The sequence below is a fragment of the Schistocerca serialis genome, chromosome 8 (assembly GCF_023864345.2).
Source record: "Schistocerca serialis cubense isolate TAMUIC-IGC-003099 chromosome 8, iqSchSeri2.2, whole genome shotgun sequence".
NCBI classification, from domain to species: Eukaryota; Metazoa; Arthropoda; class Insecta; order Orthoptera; family Acrididae; genus Schistocerca; species Schistocerca serialis.
Window position 1 is genome coordinate 78250110 of NC_064645.1, and position 19482 is coordinate 78269591.

The window sequence follows — 19482 nt, forward strand, 5'->3', positions numbered from 1 at the left end:
CAGCTCTGCTTGCATACCTGTGCTCGTCACGCTAGAGAAGACGACGTGGTTACGAGGCCCGCGAGAGAGAGAGGCCGCGGCGCGCCGTCACGAACTCGCTCGCTCGCTCAGCTCAGCAGACAAAAAGCGTTTCTGAACCTGTTAACTCGGGGCTGGGCGTCTACGTACTTACGAGAACTACATCTTCTACTGGAATCTGCTATTATGAAGTCTTACTGATTAAGAGTACTGCAACAAAATTTAAGATCAATACTCAATATAACAGCTTTTTTATAGCATTCAGTCTCTTCTGCTTAACAGTCCTCATTTCATACAAGAAGTGGTGCCTTATGCAACTAATAAAGATTTTGGCATTATTTTTTTATTTTATTATACGTATACGCGCGGTACAGCCGTAACGAATTATAAGCAGGCCTATGGAGTTCCGATCACTGTAGGACTAATAACAGAAAGACTCCATAATACCGGATTCCAGAAGAAGATGCAATTCTCGTTTGTACGTACACACATAGTTACCAGTTCATAGGTGTGGAAACGTAGTTTGTCTGCTGAGTTGAGCGAGTGTAGGCATACTACCGTGAAGGACGCGCCGCGACCTGCCTTTCTCGTAGGTCTCGGAGTGGTTACTGCTTACGTCATCAAGTGCAGTTGCGAGGCGGCCCCAGCGTCAGAACTGATTACGGTTGACATTCTTGTCGGCCGAAATAGCTCAGTTGGGAGAGCGTTAGACTGAAGATCTAAAGGTCCCTGGTTCGATCCCGGGTTTCGGCACGTGTTTTTTTTTATGCGATTCAAAACGGCTACTGACAGTACCCCTCTCGCACTCCACAAAAACCGACTGCAACGTACGTACAACAATTAGACCTGACGCAACACAAAGCATGTAAGACGCACTTCCCTATAAAAGATCTGGATGTGCCCTATCTCTCTCTTTCTCGCCATTCCTCCAAAAAAGATTTACTAACCCGTCACAATATAATACATTCCACTGACATCCATTAAATGTGTTTGTTTGCCAAAATGTAACATCTTCGCAGCTCATGTTTCACGTATATGCTTCACTGCCTTACCTCCGACCATAGCAGCAGTGCGGTTCCAGAACGAAGCACCTAGAACCACTCGGCCACAACGGCCGGCGACAGATTTCATTAAGGAATAAATATACTGAGAAAGAGTGGTTAGAAACCCAGTTCCATCAACAAGTTTCTCGAATTTACACCAGAAATGAGTCTTATTGCACGCTTTGGCAATCTAAGAACTTTTGCTTGGTTTGCTGAGTTACCCCAGAATATAATCCCATACGATATAGTAGAATCAAAGTAAGCAATGTATGCAAGTTTTTTTTCTGTTGCTTCCATATCTGCGGTGTCTGACATCTTTTGCACTGCAAATACTCGTACAGACTTGTTTAGGCGCTTCAGAAATTCTGTGGTGCGCCCTTCCCAACTGAATATATTATGGAGCTGTAATCCCAGAAATTCAACTCTGTCAACCTCTTCGATCTGCATGTCTTCATATGTTACACACACTGGAATGAAATCTTTGCTGGCCGGAGTGGCCAAATGGCTCTAGGCGCTACAGTCGCAGGTTCGAATCCTGCCTCGGGCACAGGCATGAGGGTTGGGTTGTCTGGGGGAAGAGACCAAAGAGCGAGGTCATCGGTCTCATCGAATTAGGGAAGGACGGCGAAGGTAGTCGGCCATGCCCTTTCAAAGGAACCATCCCGGCATTTGCCTGGAGCGATTTAGGGAAATCACGGAAAACCTAAATCTGGATGGCCGGATGCGGGATTGAACCGTCGGCCTCCCAAATGCGAGTCCAGTGGCACAGGGATGAATCTGTGTGATGTCCTTAGGTTAGTTATGTTTAAGTAGTTCTAAGTTCTAGGAGACTGATGACCTCAGAAGTTAGGTCCCGTAGTGCTCAGAGCCATTTTATTTTTTTTTTTTAATCTCTGGCGTGTTCTGAACTGCATGTATTGGGTCTTTTCACAGTTAAGTGACAGTGAATTAGCTTCAAACCATTTATGAATGTCAGTGAAAATTTGATTAACAGCAATTTCTAAATCTGTACTTGACTTGCTATCTATTGCAATGTTTGTGTCATCTACAACAAAACAAACTTAGCATTTGGCAATGTAATATGCAAGAGGTCTTTAATGTATGTAAGATAAAGCAACAGTCCCAAGATGGAGCTTTGAGGCCACATACCGCCATGTCATTCAACACAGCATTTGTCATGACGTGCAGTATGACATAATGTATCATTACAGTTCAGGATGCATTCGACCCCACTCTAGGATACTTCCTACTAGAGATGAACCCCACTCTCGGATACCTCCTATTGCAGATGCATTCGATTCTTTGGAACCACATAAATTTGTCTATTTGTTCTTAGACTCCTCACCATACATTTAACAGTAAGTGGTTGTAAGACAGCTTCCTATGCTGGGGAAGTAGGATCAATTCATAAAAAAGCACAGATATCTCAAGAGGTTACGATTTACACTAAATGTCCTTGAAGCAGCCAGATAAATTGAAAAGTTAGTTCCCCCTTGGCTCAAATGGCTCTGAGTACTATGTGACTTAACTGCTGAGGTCATCAATCCCCTAGAACTTAGAACTACTGAAACCTAACTAACCTAAGGACATCACACACATCCATGCCCGAGGCAGGATTCGAACCTGCGACCGTAGCGGTCGCGCGGTTCCAGACTGGAGCGCCTAGAACCGCTCGGCCACCCCGGCCAGCCAGTTCCCCCTTTTACATGCATAACTTTCCCCAGGAATACACCCTTTTTGTGCTATGATATAATCATTTGTACCCCCAGGACGTTCACAACTTTTTTGTGAGTTCATGCTTGGCTATCACAGGGCCCGAGTCCTTGCAGCATTTTTTCCCTTCCATGTTGCATGTCTATGCTCCTCCTTTTCTTTTTCCGCATCCCTGGGGAAAATGTCTGGGATATTTTTGGAAATGTGTTCTGAATTTTCAGTAGCCTGACATCAGAAAAGTCCCCCCACCCTTTTTTCCCTCTTTCTTCATTCTCCACCTCCTACCCTTCCTCCGCTTCGGTGTTTGAGGTTCCTCTTTTTGTTCTTCCTCCCCATGCCCTCCTGAAAGCTACCCATATGTCTGATGCACAACAGGTGACTGGGTGACACACAATTCCCAGCCCCAGTTCGACAGGTTGGGTTTGCAGGTACCCCTTGGTACAGGCCAAGCATAGGGAGGGGTGACTGCCTGAAGTGTTACATTCACAGTGTTGTGCCCGCCCCCCTCCCCCCTCTATGAGGGGAGACCCAGTTGGAGAAGAGCGCCATCAGAAACACTGGCAGTCATTGGAGATTTTTTCGTAATGAGCCAATCACCAACCCAAACTACTTCTAAATCATTTGCTAGGGTTAGTCCCTTTCATCCAGACAGGTGTTGGGGTAGTTGCAGCCCCTATGAAATCCTGATCTCGTTTGCGTAATGGCACTTTGCTTTTGGAGACCAATTGATATATTAAAATCCAACAAATGCTTGCAACTTTGCTCCTCCACGTCTATCCTGTTTTTGTTTATATGACTGAAGGCTGAATCCGCGTGGTGTTATTTACACTCGGCTGTTATTTACACTAGGCTGCTCAATGGTCTCACTGAGGGAGAAATTCCAACTTACGTCTCTGATCAGGGTGCCACTGCAGTCCACTGGGTAGTGAAAAATGTTGATGCAACTTTAGTGCCTACATGCACTCTTTTCCTCAAGTTTGATAGAGTAGTGCTTCCATCAAAGATCAAAGCCAGTCTGACCGTACATTCAAATCCAATGCACTGCTAACAGTGTCAATATTACCACCATGGCTCGCTCCAAGAAGGACATGGCAATGCAGACATCTGACCTGAAATTCAGCACTGCAGTTATCAAATCGGCCAGTGTCATGGTAGCATCCCTCCAGCTGTACAACAAGCCACCAAATCTTCGCCCCCGGCAGCGAAATCACCTGCTACACAACTCGCAGCCCAGAAAGGACAGAAGGACTATTCCCATTGAGACCTTCTATGCCCCTCCAGCCAGCAATCATCTGAATCTTCATCTGTCAACCGCAAAGCCTCTAAGAAATCAAGGCAAACAGTCTTCTCCTTCCATAACTCAAAGATCCTCTTCAATAGTGTCGCCATGTGGTATCCTCACCCAGCCGGCCTCCGTTTCGCTGGTGCACTGCACCAACCGTTTTTATGTTCTGGAATCTGCAGCCGGCCTAGAGAGACTGCCAGTACCCCTTAGATAATGTGGAACAGGATCCTACAGCCTCTGCACCCTGTAGCAGCGAGCCTTTGATGGCTGGCACTTGGCAGCCACCGTGGTGACAACACTTTATTTTTTCCCCCCTCTCCTTTCCTCGTGATGACTCCAGTGGAACGTTAACATCATTTGATCCAACAAGGAGGAATTACAGCTGGTTCTGAAAAATCTGTGTCCACTTGTTTTCTGCCTGCAGGAAACAAAATCGTGTCCTCATGAGCACTTTGATCTCTCGCATTTCTTTCCTGGACTACTTCGAGCTTCCCCCCAAGGACAGCATTCCGTCTCATGGAGGAGACATGCTGCTCATTTGACATGACGTGCATAGTCAGACCATTTTCCTGAACACCTAGCTGCAAGCCGTTGCAGACACATTTTGCTTCTTTGCTTCACTTTTTTTTTTGTAACATCTACATTTCTCTGTCATTTGGTGTCACCAGGGCAGACTTCCTCTAGCTTATTGGTCAACTCTCTAACACCTTTTCTTGCTGCTCAGTGACTTTAATGCATTTGGGGCCCTTCCAGAACCTGTCTCAGAGGTGTCCTCTTGACTAATCTTAATCAACTCAACCTCCCTTGTCTTAACACTGAAGCATGCACACACACACACACACACACACACACACACACACACACACACACACACACACACACACACACCAATTCCCAACACACACACACACACACACACACACACACACACACACACACACCAAATCCCATTTGGACCTATCCTTCTGCACTGCTCAGATTGCCCATTGTCTCGAGTGGTCCATTCTCTCTCACACATACTCGAGCGACCCGACCATTTCCTGTGTGGTATCCAATTGCTGGCTTCTACCCTATCTATGTGTAAAACCAACTGCAAGTTTTCTGAAGCCGACTGGAGGCTTTATTCCACCCTGGAGACCTTCGACGAACAACATTTCCCCACCTGTAATGGCCATGTAGAGAACCTTACAGATGTTATCCGTACCACCGTAGAATGTTCCATACCTCGCACTTCATCATCACCGCGCCATGTCCCAGTCCTTTGGTGGACTGAGGAATGCTGCAGTGTGCTCATCATGTTTTAACTGTCATTCTGTGATGAAGAACTCTGTTCGTTATAAACAGCTTTGTGTGTATTGTCATCGAATTCTTCAGGATAGCAAAAAAGCTGGTTGGATTTCATTTACTAGTTCTTGTAACAGTTCGACTCCCTCTTCCATCATATGACCCAACATCCGACTCCTCTCTGGGACCATGATCTATTTCCCACTTTCTGGGCTGTAGCAAATGATGTCTTTGTGAACCCCATTGCTATCTGCAACCCCTTAGGCTTTATTTTGTGGAGATTTCGAGCACCACCCACTATCACACTACCTTCCTCCACTGGAAACGAGTGGATGAGGCTCAGGTGATACCTTTCTCCTTTCATAATCGTGAATGCTACAATGCAACCTTTACTATGAAGGAGACAGATCATGCTCTCACTTCATCTCGATCTTCCACTCCAGGGCCTGACGATGTTCACATTCAGACGTTGGAGAACATTTCTCTTGCAGGCAAGCACTTTCTCCTTCATATGTGCAATGACATCTTGCCAAATGCCACATTTCCCAGATGCTGGTGTGAAGCCACTGTCATACCCACACCTAATCCCGGTAAGGACAAACACTTTCCTTCTAGATAGCACCCCATTTCTCTTACCAGTTTTGTTTGCAAGGTAATGGAACGTATGATTCATGTCTGCATGGTATAATGGCTCGAGTCTCGCAATTTACTAACCACTGCTCAGTGAGGATTTCGAGCGCACCGCTCTGCAGTTGACCATCTCGTCACTTCGTCAACCCATGTCAAGAACGGTTTTCTGTGGTGATACCAGACTGGTCATGTCTTTTGACTAGGAGAATGCCTACGAAACCTGGTGGAGGACTGGTATCCTCTTCTCTTTATATGTGGGGTTTTCAAGACCTCCTGCCCTGTTTCCCTCAGCAATTTTTAAAAGACAGAGTTTTCCAGGTACATGTGGGTTCTGCCTTGTCAGATACCTTTAGCCAGGAAAACGAGGTGCCTCAGGGCTCCCTCCTGAGTGCCGTCCTCTGTACTATAGCCATAAACCCTATTATGGCCTGTGTGCCACCAGGCATCTCCGGGTCCCTTTTCGTTGATGATTTTGCTGTCTATTGCAGTGCTCCACGGACTTGACAGCTTGAACGGCGTCTTCAGCGATGTCTCGATCATCTTCACTCGTGGAACATCGACAGTGGCTTTCGCTTTTAGACTGACAAAACCGTTTGTATGAATTTCAGGCAGCGCAATGGGTTTCTTCCGCCATCTTTACGTCTCGGTGCTGTTGCTCTCCCATTTGCTGAAACTACGAAATTCTTGTGGCTAATGCTCCATAAAAAGCTTTCTTGGTCCTCCCATGTATCTTACCTGGCCACCTGGTGCACCCGGTCTCTCAATGTCGTATGTGTCCTAAGTGGTACCTGCTAGGGAACAGATCAGGCCACCCTCCTCCTTTTGTAACGATCCGTTGTCTGTTCGAAACTATACTCTGTTTCGTTTATGTATCTGCGTGCCTGCCCATCTTACACTGTATAAATACAATGAATCATCGTGAAATCAGTTTGGCTACTGGTACATTTTACACTTGCCCAGTTGAGAATCTCTATGCTGAAGATTCCGGACTATCACTGTCATACAAGCGTGATGTTCTCCTCAGCGGATACTCCCCATGTGGGTCCATGGGTAAGAGTAGGCCCGAGGTATTCCTACCTGTCGTAAGAGGCAACTAAAAGGAGTTTCACACGTTTTGGCCTTTATGTGATGGTCCCCTGTAGGGTTTGACCTCCATTCTCCAAAATTTTACCGAAGAGCGAGCAAATTGGGGAAAGGCACCTTACATGGTGCATTGTGTCCATCATGCATTGAGATCTTGAGCCCACTTTCTCGTTGTCGCAGTTCAGTCCCATTCATTCGCCATCTCTTGGGCGAGGATACCTTCCTGGGTGTGTTTTCAACCAAGCACTATGCAGTGTCACTTTCTGTGTCGATGATGACCATGGACTTCTTTGCACTTGATATCCAGCACAGTAGCCAGTCTATTGTGGTGGGGCCAACATTCCCCTTCACCACACAGGGATCACTATGCTGATGCCAGTGCCATTAACTCCCCACATATGCCAAGGGGTAGATGCACAACCCACTCAGGTATCGGGACTCCCGGCCTGCCAGGTGGCCTTTGCTGTGGCCGGGTCGTGTCCTGGTCAGTGTGTGTGGTGTCAGGGCAGATGTCACGTGATGTAGTCCATCATCTCTTTCTGGTGGTGAAACACCAGCAGTCTCTAAGTGTTCACGACCTCAATTGAACACACAGAACTATGACCCAAAATTGTTCCCCTCCCTGGTGAAACCATGGGAGGAACATCAGGCTAAGGATGGCAGCGGATCTTATTTGCCTCTGTACCTTGTATGTTCGAAAGCTGATAGGGAATCTTTCATGACGATGAAGCCTCAGTTTTTTGTTGAGCATTTAGAGGCCAAGTTTGGGGAGGTGGAGGGATTGTCCAAAATGAGATCTGGGACAGTCTTGATCAAAACAGCATCCTCTGCCCAGTCACGGATGTTACTCGCTTGTGACAAGCTGGGGGTTGTTTCTGTAACCATCACTCCTCATAAGAGCTTGAGTATGATTCAGGGTACCATATCTCACTGGGACCTTCTTTTCCAGTCTGATGATGCGCTGCGCGCCAATTTAGAGTGGAGAGGTGTACAATTCATCCAGCGTGTCCACTGGGGTCTGAGCGATAATCAGGTTGCCACTGGTGCCTTCAACTTGGCCATCGAGGGCGGTACATTGCCCAATGGTCTACTGCTGTCATGTAAAGCCCTATATCCCTCCCCTGATGCGGTGCTTTAAGTGCTGGAAGTTCGGCCATAAGTATTCCCACTGTACTTCCAGCGTCACATGTCGAGATGGCAGATGCTCATCACATCCCAATACTCTATGTGCACCACCTCCCATCTGTGTCAGTTGCAGAGAGCACCATTCGCCTTTCTCACCAGACTGCTGGATTCTTCAGAAAGAAAGGAAAATCATGGAGTACAAGACCCTGAACCGACTGACCTACACTGAGGCTAAGACAATATTTGAACGCCTACATCCTGTATGTATGACATCATCTAATGCCACCGCTACAACAGTTCTGGCACCATCAGCTCCGCCAAACTCAGTCACCTCTCAGAGCTGGAAGACTACACCTGCCCCCTTGATGGTGGAGGGCATTTCCCTCCCTGTTGCTCCTGCACCACCTACTTCAGGAGCAACACCCCCACAACCATTAGGGATGTCTGTCCCCACTTCTAAGCCAGAGAAGCGTAAGTCTTCTTTGGCTTCTCTCGCTAGGAAGGGGTCCCTTGGGTCATTTCCTTCCCAGGTTTCTGCTACTGGAAAAGATGACACCCGCCAGTGGTTGAAGAGCTCAAAAGCAGCGGTCGTAGGGCTTCATGGTCATCCTCAGTCCCGGAGACTGAGCCAGTGAAGTCCTCCAAGCCAGAAAGATAGAGAAATTGCGGTGGTACCCACACCACCGCTGCCTATAAGCTCTATGTCTGAGGGTGGGGTGGATATTCTGGCATCCACTGAGGACCTAGATCTCGCCACACCCTCGGACACAATGGATATAGACTGCTCAGGCAATACGTCAGTGGCAACAGGTGACTCTGAGGCGTAAATTGCCTCCTTGCATGTTCCATGCATTCCCAGTCTTACGATGACGTCATCCTCCAGTGGACTTGCAGCTGATTTTTCCACTACCTGGCTGAGCTGCGGCAACTGTTAAGCCTTCACCTGCTATCTGCATTGCCCTCCAGGAAACCTGGTTCCCAGCAATGTAAACCCCATGCCCTCTGCGCCTATAAGGGATACTACAGCAACAGTAGCAACTATAATCGAGTGTCAGGTGGAGTTTGCTTTTATGTCCTAAACTCAGTCTGTAGTGACACTGTGCCCCTTCAAATCCCTCTTGGAGCTGTGGCTGTCAGATAAGGACGACGCAGGAGATAATTGTCTGCAATGTATATCTTCCTCCAGATGGTGTAGTACCCCTGAATGTATTAGCTGCATTGATTGCTCAACTCCCTAAACCTTTCCTACTTTTCGGAGATTTTAACGCCAATAACCCCTTGTGGGGTGACACCGCACTTCCTGACCGAGGCAGAGATGTCGAAACTTAACTGTCTCAGTTCGACCTCTGTCTCTTAAATATTGGGGCCGCCATACATTTCAATGTGGCACACGATAGTTACTCGGCCATTGATATATGAATTAGCAGCCCAGGACGTCTCCCATCTATCCAGTGGAGAGCACATGACGACCTGTGTGGTACTTACCACTTCCCCATCTTCCTGTCACTGCCTCAGCGTCAGGCCCACGGAAGCCTGCCCGGATGGGCTTTAAACAAGGCGGACTCGGGAGCTTTCAACTTTGCTGTCACCGTTGAATCTCCCCCACATGGTAATGATCGATGTGATAGTTGAGTAGGTGGCTGCAACAATTATTTCTGCGGCAGAAAATGCGATCCCTCGCCGTTTAGGGTGCCCCTGGCGTAAGGCAGTCCCTTGATGGTCGCTGGAAGTCGCTGAAGCAATTAAGGAGCATCGGCGAGCTCTATAGCGGCATAATCAGCATCCTCTCCTGGAGCACCTCATAGCCTTTAAACGGCTCCATGCCCACGTTTGCCAGCTTATCAAAAGACGGGAACAGGAGTGTTGGGAGAGAACGTTTCTACAATTGGGTGCCATACGTCACCTTCCCAAGTCTGGGCAAAGATCAAACGTCTTTTTGGGTACTAGACCCCAACAGGTGTTTCTGGTGTTATCATAAATGGCGTGTCTGCCATGCCTGGCCACCAGTCCTATGCTTCATTCTCCCTTGACACTAGTATGGGGCATGTTCCTCTTTTCTGCTGCCTCATGGAATTCGTTTTCAGCTATTGCTCTGGCAGCTTAACTTCATGGTACTTGATACTTTCCCAATGGGTGTGAACCCTTGATCATCTTGCCTTCATGTGGCAGTCCGTGTTCACCTTGGACTTCATTCACTTCCTAAGGAAACTTCTCCAGCTGTAATCTACTGCTGTGAGTCTCTCAACCTTCACATGAAACTTAGTGATAATATTTTTATGTACACTGATGGCTCTCAGACTGGTGTAAGGTGTGCCTTTGTCATTGGTACCGACGATTTTCAGTATCAGGTTCTAGAACACTGTTCAGTATTTACAGCAGAGCTCTTCAGTCTGTATCAGGCTGTGCAGCACATCTGACGACACAGGCTTTAATTGTGCCATCTCCTCCAATTCTCTCAGTGCCCTTCAGAGTCTCTGTCTGTGCACTGTACACAGTCCATCCCCTAGTGCAATAGGTCCAAGACAGCTTCCACTTGCTCACCCTTGAGGGAGCCTCTGTGAGTTTGTGGGTTCCAGGTCACATTGCTCTGACAGGAAATGAGGCTGCTGATACTGCTGCCAAGACCGCAGTCCTCCTACTTCAACCCACTTGTTCTTCCATTCCTTCCAATGATCTTAGAGTTGCTGTCAGCAAGTGATGTCACTTTGGCATAACCACTGTTCTCCCCATTATGGGAACAAGCTCTGGGGGATTAAAATTCTCCCAGAAGTTTAGCTGACCTCTTCTTGGCCCTCTCGCCATGAGATCATATTACCTAGGGTGCATATTGGGCACTGTAGTTTTCGCCATTACTATTTAAATGATGATCACTCACAACTCTGTGCTCATTATCATCAACCCTGACAGTTCACCATTTCCTGACCAAATCCCCCTTTTTTTTAACCACTTACATGCTAATGTATGTTTGTTGGCTGAGTTATCAGCTGTTGTAACGAATGACACACAGGCTGTTGACTGTGTTTTACTTTTTATTTGTTGTAGCAATATGGTGAAAGAAATTTAATCTTTAGTTTGAGACCACTGTTGTCCCTACAGCATATTTTGTGGACCTATCTGCAAGAGGAAGCCCTTTTCTTAGCTCTCTTTCCTTCCTTCGATTAGCTGTAACATGTAGTCACTTTTAACGCCTTTTTTTGCATTCGTGTTCTACATTTGTCCGTGAAAGTCAAGGGTCCCAAGTTAGAGTCCCTGTCTGTTACACAGTTTTAATCAGGCAGGAAGTTTCAGCATCCCTGCAGTTTGGCAGCTCTATGGGATGTAATCATCGATGAGTGACTTCAGCTGAAATTGGCATACATTAAGAAACTAGTGGGCTCTTCTTCATTGAACTAAGGCCATCATCAATGCTAGAGGCAATGTTATATAGTATTAGGGCAACGTTTTGGGTCGAGTGGTGTTTAGTATAACAACCATTTTATTTCTGTCTGTAATTATTCTATCTATGTGTTCTTCCTCTCAACTCTGCCTTCCTTTTGGCTCCTGTCTCAGGCTCATTCACACCTATTATGATGAGGTTTACTGTCCATGATCCTCAGAAGTGTGACCCTGACATTCTGGGGTCTGAGTTACATGCTCCTCCTTTATAATCTTGCCAACCTATTCTTCTGTCTACTTCAAGGGAAAAACTAATAGTTTTTTTGTGCTTTTATTTGCAGAAAATATCAAGATAATTTTGCACGATTGCCCAACAAATTTGAAGACTGTATATATTTATAAATGAAAATTATGTGGTGGCAATTTTGTATTACTGCCATTTAAGTTTTCCTAGCTTACCAAACTACATTCACCACAAAAACTTTTACATTTATCATAAAAGTGCATATATTTAACTAATTAACTGTTCCAGGTTGCCAAACCGAGTCACTGAAAAGACAAAATTCTGGGCAAATATGTCACACTATTCAACATGGACAAACAGAATCTACATAAAAGATTAATTTTTTCAGTCCACAGACACTGAAAGGAAAGAAAGAGGGGGAGATGAATCATTTTGAATGGAATGAAACTCACTTTCCTTTTCATCTAATAAAAATAGGAAATATTTGCACTTACCAAGTGGTCACAGATCTAAATGTGAAGATTGTACAAATGTTAAGTTGTGAGACCAGAGAGAGTCTTTAATTGGAAAGAGAGAGGAAAGTGTCGGAGGAAATCCTACTATGTCATGACAGAAAAAAATTTGTGCCAGACTGGGACTAAAGCCTAGATCCCCTGCTTGTTGTAATCAGTCAGTGTTTAACTACATTCTATATATATGAGTACACCTCTAGCCTGACTCAAACATCCACTGCCACTGATGTTTGCTCCCACTTCCTCCAAACACTGTTACCTGTGATTCCCCCACAGTGTGTGGGAATACTCGTGGAGGACTCTGATCTACCCAGCAATAAAGATATATAATAATCTACTAAATTCAATGAAGTGAAATCCACTCACATAGAGTCAGTAGGGATAAAATGATATAAGATCATAACAATAGTTCAGAAATGGAGAACATACTATGGAATTAATATGTTGTGAGGAATGGAAAGTTGAAACAAAGTAATTCTCTAACCCAGAATTTCTGCTTATTTTGAGCAATTACCTAAAATAGTAGTCTGTGTGAGCATGCTTCCATGCTTGGTTCAGACTGTCATTGATGCTAATGTTTCCTTCTATTAGTCCTGAGCACTATAACCAGAGGTCCTTCCAGACGTATGAAGGAAGAACTCCACTGGAGTGACTGGGTGGTGGACAATCATTTTTACAGCCACAGGGATGTATATAGACTGCATTAATTTCAGTGGTGCCAGTGGTAATGAAGATAGAATGATATGGAATATGTCAAAATAAATGAGCATGTGCCACACTGAACCTTAAAGGTACACATCATGCTAATGACCTGATTCTTTACCTCATAGGTTGTATGAACACACATCTTATCACACCTTAAATTTTCAGTGTCACTAATCAGAGGCACTCCTACACCATGTACAACAATAACATCATTAGGAGTAAGAATTTGTTTGCAGTCCCTTCATTTTAATGAATTTGATCAATTGATACAGACATCTGGCTAATACATAGTTCCTTGGCCAAATATATTCCATCTCAGTTTGCTATACTCCCATGAGAGAATCTCAGGTGGTATGACCAGAAGTAGGCCTAATTGCAGAGATCATCAGCGACAATGAAAGACTGACCCAGTTCTGGGGATGTGCTCAGACGGCCTAATGATTAAGATGGCTGCATACCAAAGTAGGATATCCAGGTTTCAGTCCTTATTTGGTGCAGATTGTAGTTTATGAGAGTAGATTCATTGCACAGTAGGCTCAAAATTTCTAAATGGTTTACACTGACATCATTTCATGTCATTGCATATTCAATATCATCCCCACTGATGTCATTCATTTCATTTCAGTCTATTTAATTCACATAGTACATATCCCTGTATCAGGGCAACCCACTGTTGCCCATTAAATCTGTTACCCATTGGTGCTATTCTCATTCACCTCACTGCAGAAAACATAGGCAGTAGTGTTAAAAATTAGCAGAAAAAATACCATGAATAAAGAAAGCTTGTGGTGAATATGGAGACTTGCTCTGACAACAGAACAGCTAAATTTGAATCCGGGTCAGGCACAAATTTTCACTTGTCACAACAGATTCATTACACTGCAGGTTCTGCATTTGTTAATCGTTGTCACTGATATTGTTCTGCATCAACAAATCTTCTCTGCTGCAACCCTAATGATTCCATCCATTTCCTTTTAGTGAATTTCATTTATTTGGGAATATGAGTATAGCTTGAATAAAGGAAGGAGCAGTGTTGGCAGCATGCATGCAACCAACCACACTTCGAAAGGCCCTGGGTGTACCTGCAGAACAGAACAACATAGGGAGCACTTGGCACTTGAGAATGATCTGGTGATTGACTGGTGGATAGCTTCTATCTTTGACTCATTTAAAAGTCAATCACCAAGTTATCAAGGGCATTAAGGGGCTGTGGAAACATTCAAAATCATGAAATGTTCAAATTTTGCTTTTTTGCATTTTAAAAGTCTAGACTTTCCCCTTTCAGTTGATATATATAATTTATTCCGTTCAGAGGACAACAACTATTTTTAAAATTTTTTGAAATATGTTCTGCATGGGTGTGTCTCATGTGGCACTGTTACACTGCTGTCAAATGTTATATTCGAGAGTCTACATCATGTACATGTTAGTGATGTGAGAGAAAATAAATGTCACAAAATAAGGTTGTGGCTAGCCTGTGATAGTTCAATACAAATATCACCCACTGAATTGTCATGTATTTCATATTTATTTGCTCCTTTGTAATTGTGAAATTATTTATAGTGAATTCCATTCATTGAAGTTTCTATTTTACTGAAGGATAACCATGTATAAAAACAAAATGGCTAGGAGTCCTCTGAAGGCTTTTAAGAAAAGGAGACATGTTTGACACCAAATGTAGGTGTTATTGCCATAAACAATAAAGATGATAACCAAGTGCATGAACCTAACACTGGTACACCTGATAGTTGTAATGAAAGTGAGAAAGAAAGTACTTTGCAGAGGAAGCTCAGTTCAGTTAGTGAAAAGTATGAATGTTTTATGTGCAATTCAGATGTGAATGAAATATTTGATATGTCAGTTCTCAACGTGATTTTTGCTAACTGTGTAAGATTCATTCAGTGGGGTGAGATTGTCTGGAACTCCATGTAAAAAAATATGTAGGACTTGCCAATGAAATGGAACTGAAGTGTGGTGAGCGCTCATACATGACAACCTTTTGTAACAGTGTTGCTGTAACTCCAAATGGTGAAAATGATGATAAAATCTATGAACACATCAGATTTGTCTATGCCTTGCATACAGTTGGTAAGGGTGCTACTGCAGGTACTGTTTTCTGTAGCATGATTAATCTTCCAAAACCTCCAACCAAGTTTATGAACCATATCATATTTATAGAGTCTAAAGTAAAGGATGTCTCTATAGAATCTATGAAGAAAGCTGTGGAAGATGCAGTAATACACTGAAGTGCCAAAGAAACTGGTATAGGCATGTGTATTCAAATGCAAAGATATGCAAACAGGCAGAATACAGTGCTGCGGTTGACAACACCTATAGAAGACAACAAGTGTCTGGTGCAGTTGTTAGATCAGTTACTGCTGCTACAATAGCAGGTTATGAAGACTTAAGTGAGTCTCACCATTTCATGAGTGTACCATAAACATCAGGAATCCCATAAAATATCAAATATCCAACATTGCTGTGGCCAGAAAAAGATCGTGCAAGAATGGGACCAATGATGACTGAAGAGAATCGTTCAACATGACGTAAGTGCAACCCTTCCACAAACCGATGCAAATTTCAATGCTGGGTCATCAACAAGTGTCAGTGCATGAACCATTTAACAAAACATCACCGATATGGGTTTCAGACCTGAGGGCTCACTCATGTACCCTTGATAACTGCCCAACACAAAACTTTGTGGCTCACAAATTGGATTGTTGGTGATTTGAAACATGTCGCCTGGTTGGATGAGTCTCATTTCAAATTGCATCAAGCAGATGTAAGTGTATAGGTATGGAGACAATCTCATGAATCCATGGACCCTGCATGTCAGCAGAGGACTGTTCAGGATGGTGGATGCTCTGTAATGGTGTAGGGCATGTGCAGTTGGAGTGACAGGGGACCCCTGAGGCATCTAGGTTAGACTGTGAAATACTGTGACAGATGACACGTACATAAGCATCCTGTCTGATCACCTGCATCCATTCATGCCCATTGTGCATTCTGATGGACTTGGGCGATTCCAACAGGACAATGGGACAGCTCACACATCCAGAATTGCTACAGAGTGGCTCCAGGAACACTTGCTCTGGCCAACAATCTCCCCAGACTTGAACATTATTGAGCATACCCGGGATGCCTTGCAAAGTGCTGTTCAGCAGAGATCTCCACCCCTTATAATCTTACAGATTTATGAACAGCCCTGCAGGCTTCATGGTGTCAGTTCTCTCCAGCATTACTTCAGACATTAGTTGAGTCTGTGCCACATCACACTGTGGCACTTCTGCATGCACTCAGGGGCCCTACACAATATTAGGCAGGTGTACCAGTTTTTTGGCTATTCAGCGTGACTGCAGCATTCGATGGGGGCCCTACACAATATTAGGCAGGTGTACCAGTTTTTTGGCTATTCAGCGTGACTGCAGCATTCGATGGTACCAGCGATAAATGGAGACACACATCTCTCCATGGTGTAGTATCTACCACCAGTATGTATACAGCGAAAGTTTTGGATTAAAATTTGTGCTGCAGCTGGGACTTTTTTTTCAGGGTGTCAGGTCACAGGCTGGAAGAGGCAGGGTGGTCTGGCCACCATGTCTCCACCCTCCCTTTTCTGGGGATGTGCTCCAAGGTATGAAAGGGAGTTTTTTGTTTCTTTTATTTATTGTCTTTTTAATTTTTTGAGGTGGTTTTTGTGTCTATTGATTTTTATTCTCTTTCATAGGTGCTAAACACAACAAACAGAAACTAAAGGCACCATTTAACACAACCAAGCAAAAAAACTGCTACCAACACTGTCTAGAGTTAAAGAGTTTACTAGAAAAAGAAAGAAAAGAAAATAGGCCCCTGCAACGGCCATGTTGGCATGTATCCAGAACAGCTTCTCGCTAACTTAAAAACTAAATATTCTGCCCTGAATACATCAGGCTTGAATGTTAGTTCCTGAATGTTAGCTATCTCCTAATTTCACTTCCCATATATGGAACACCCCAACTAGCCAGATGGTCCATCAATAATGAACCCAAGAATTAGAATAACTTGTTCCATATTTCACACGTCACTGCAAGATATCATGTTACTCTTGCAGCATGTACCACAAGTCTATGATGTTATTGTCTTCAGTGTGATACAAATAATACTTCACCATCCCCTTTATCCAGTTTACAGCATTTGTCCTGGTGGTGGGAAAGTATACTCAGTCTGGGAACAGTCAGTCATCAGCTTTGATCGTCGTGTGTGCCGTACGGAGTAAAAGGGCCAGCATTTTCCTCATTAGAGGCCAACAGTCCATTACCACGTAACAAACCAAATGGTGATCACCGGAGTCGACAACTGCCCAGTGGGGGCATATTGGCATGTCTACCAGATGAATAGAGCACAGTTGTTGATGGTTTGGGAATTTGCCATTCACCACTACATACCACAATGGTCATACCTCTCTAAGGAGAGAGGGAAGATGGACCACTCTCCATGTTATCTGCCACTGTACCACCCGGTACTTCCATTCGGCCACACTGTGAGATAGTTGCTGAAGGAAGCTTCAATATATGTCTTTCGTTGTCGGCAGTCTGGTCTCCAGCAAACTGCCTGAACATAATTGCCTGAACATAACAGTAATTGACGAAGAATCCTCGAAGGCGTGCAAATGGTGCTGTGATGTGGCCTACATTGACTGGTGGACAGAGTGAATGGGAAGCCACTTCATTGATCACAACACCCATTATGGTGACATGCTCAGTTTACCGACAGCACTGCATCATACTAAGAAATAGCACACGTGCCCTGTTCTTCACGTTTACAAGTCTGATGCCTCTTCCTCTCAGCAGCAGTGTCAAGGTGTCGTAGCTGATTTTGAAGAGATGGTCAGCACTTACGAAATGTCCAAAGGCTGACTACTGTAGTCTTTTGGTGCCAAATAGACATTGACATAATGTGCACACTGGAACATATCTATGGCATGCAGTGGAAGTTGTCGTACCAATGCGTGAATCTGTTGCAGCAGCCACTGTACATCGTATGTTCCTGTGGAATACCACTCCCAAACACATGAGAGTGGGGGCCTTGGTGATGGACACTGCTGTCCCTAGTGACAGCCCGCTGCCCACTTCCATACATTGGGTCTTTCGTAGGTTGATGACACTACCCGTCACTGCTCCATACTGCTGGAGACATTTCAGTGCCACCTGGATTTCATCTCCTGACTTGACCAGAAGACTGACATTGTCAGCACATGCACAGCATTGTAAAGATGCGGTCCACAGTTGGACACCTTCAAGTCAGTGTCAGAGGTTGCATATTGCAGGTTCAAGAGCAACTGCAAATAAGATGGCAAAAGGGGGCAACCCTGCCACACTGAGTGACGGATCATGAAAGGTTCTGAGCTAATACTTTTCACCAAAACTCTCGAGTTTGCGCCATTAATCAACATCATGATCGTGTCCACAAACTGGAGGAGGATTCCCATCAGATCCAAAGCACCTCGGAGGAATACATGGCCCACTTGGTCGAAAGCGTGATCGAAATTGACTGCTACAAGGGCTCCTCATAATCAACATGCCGACATCAATGCTATGATATCCCTGTATGCCCCTAGTAATGTGTGTATATTGCTCTTCCCACCTAGACACGTTTGATCTAAATCTATTTTGTCCTTCATCACTGCTTGAAGGCGAGCACAGAAGAAATGTGCAAAGATTTTGTAGTCTCCACTCAATAATGTCTATGACCACCACTTGGTTTTGGAACAGGTATCATGATACCCTCTGTGAACTCGGTAGGGGCACTTAAGATAGCTTTTAAGAGTTCATTGTACATCTGTACCCACGTCCGTCCCATCAGAGGAATAAATGTGTGGTAGAACTCAAGGGGGAGCCCATCTGGTCCAGGGGATTTGTTTAATGCACCACACTTTGGGGCAGCATCCATATCATCTATGGTGATTTCAGCCATAAGCCCATCTACTTCAGTGGGATGCTCATCTGCTGGCAATTCACGAAGCACATCTGCCAGTCCTGCTCTGTCCAGCTGATCCTACACATAGAAACTGTGTTAGTGGTGAGCAAAATCATGTGCAATATCCTTCTGTAATGTGGCCTTCTTTCTCTCAGTATATAGTGGAATGATGGCCATTCATTATGTAATTCGTTCAGCATCCTGACATGTACTTTACCTCATTCCATCTTCACTGCCGTAAGATGCTGCAGTTGTGCTTTGATACATTGGTCAGCTTGCTGATGGTCGGGAGACGGTGGTTGTTTTGCCAACTCACGTAGGGCTGTGAAATAAAATTCGGAAGTCACCCGTTGCCAATGTGGCTTATCTTGGCCATATCGTGTGAATGTTTTGCGTAAATCCAGTTTGATGCAGCAGAGCCAACATTTAAGCATTGAATCATATGAACATTGATGCCATTGACATTGTCGCCATGTGACTTCAACCTTCCGTAAACAATTCTCATCCTGC

General features: G+C 44.7%; 1 non-coding gene across 1 annotated transcript; it reads left to right on the forward strand.

The window, feature by feature from the left end:
* Positions 1-698: 698 nt before the first annotated feature.
* On the forward strand, positions 699-771 carry Trnaf-gaa (transfer RNA phenylalanine (anticodon GAA)). The gene has a single exon. It is a non-coding gene; the product is annotated as a tRNA-Phe (tRNA).
* The last annotated feature ends 18711 nt before the right edge of the window (positions 772-19482 follow it).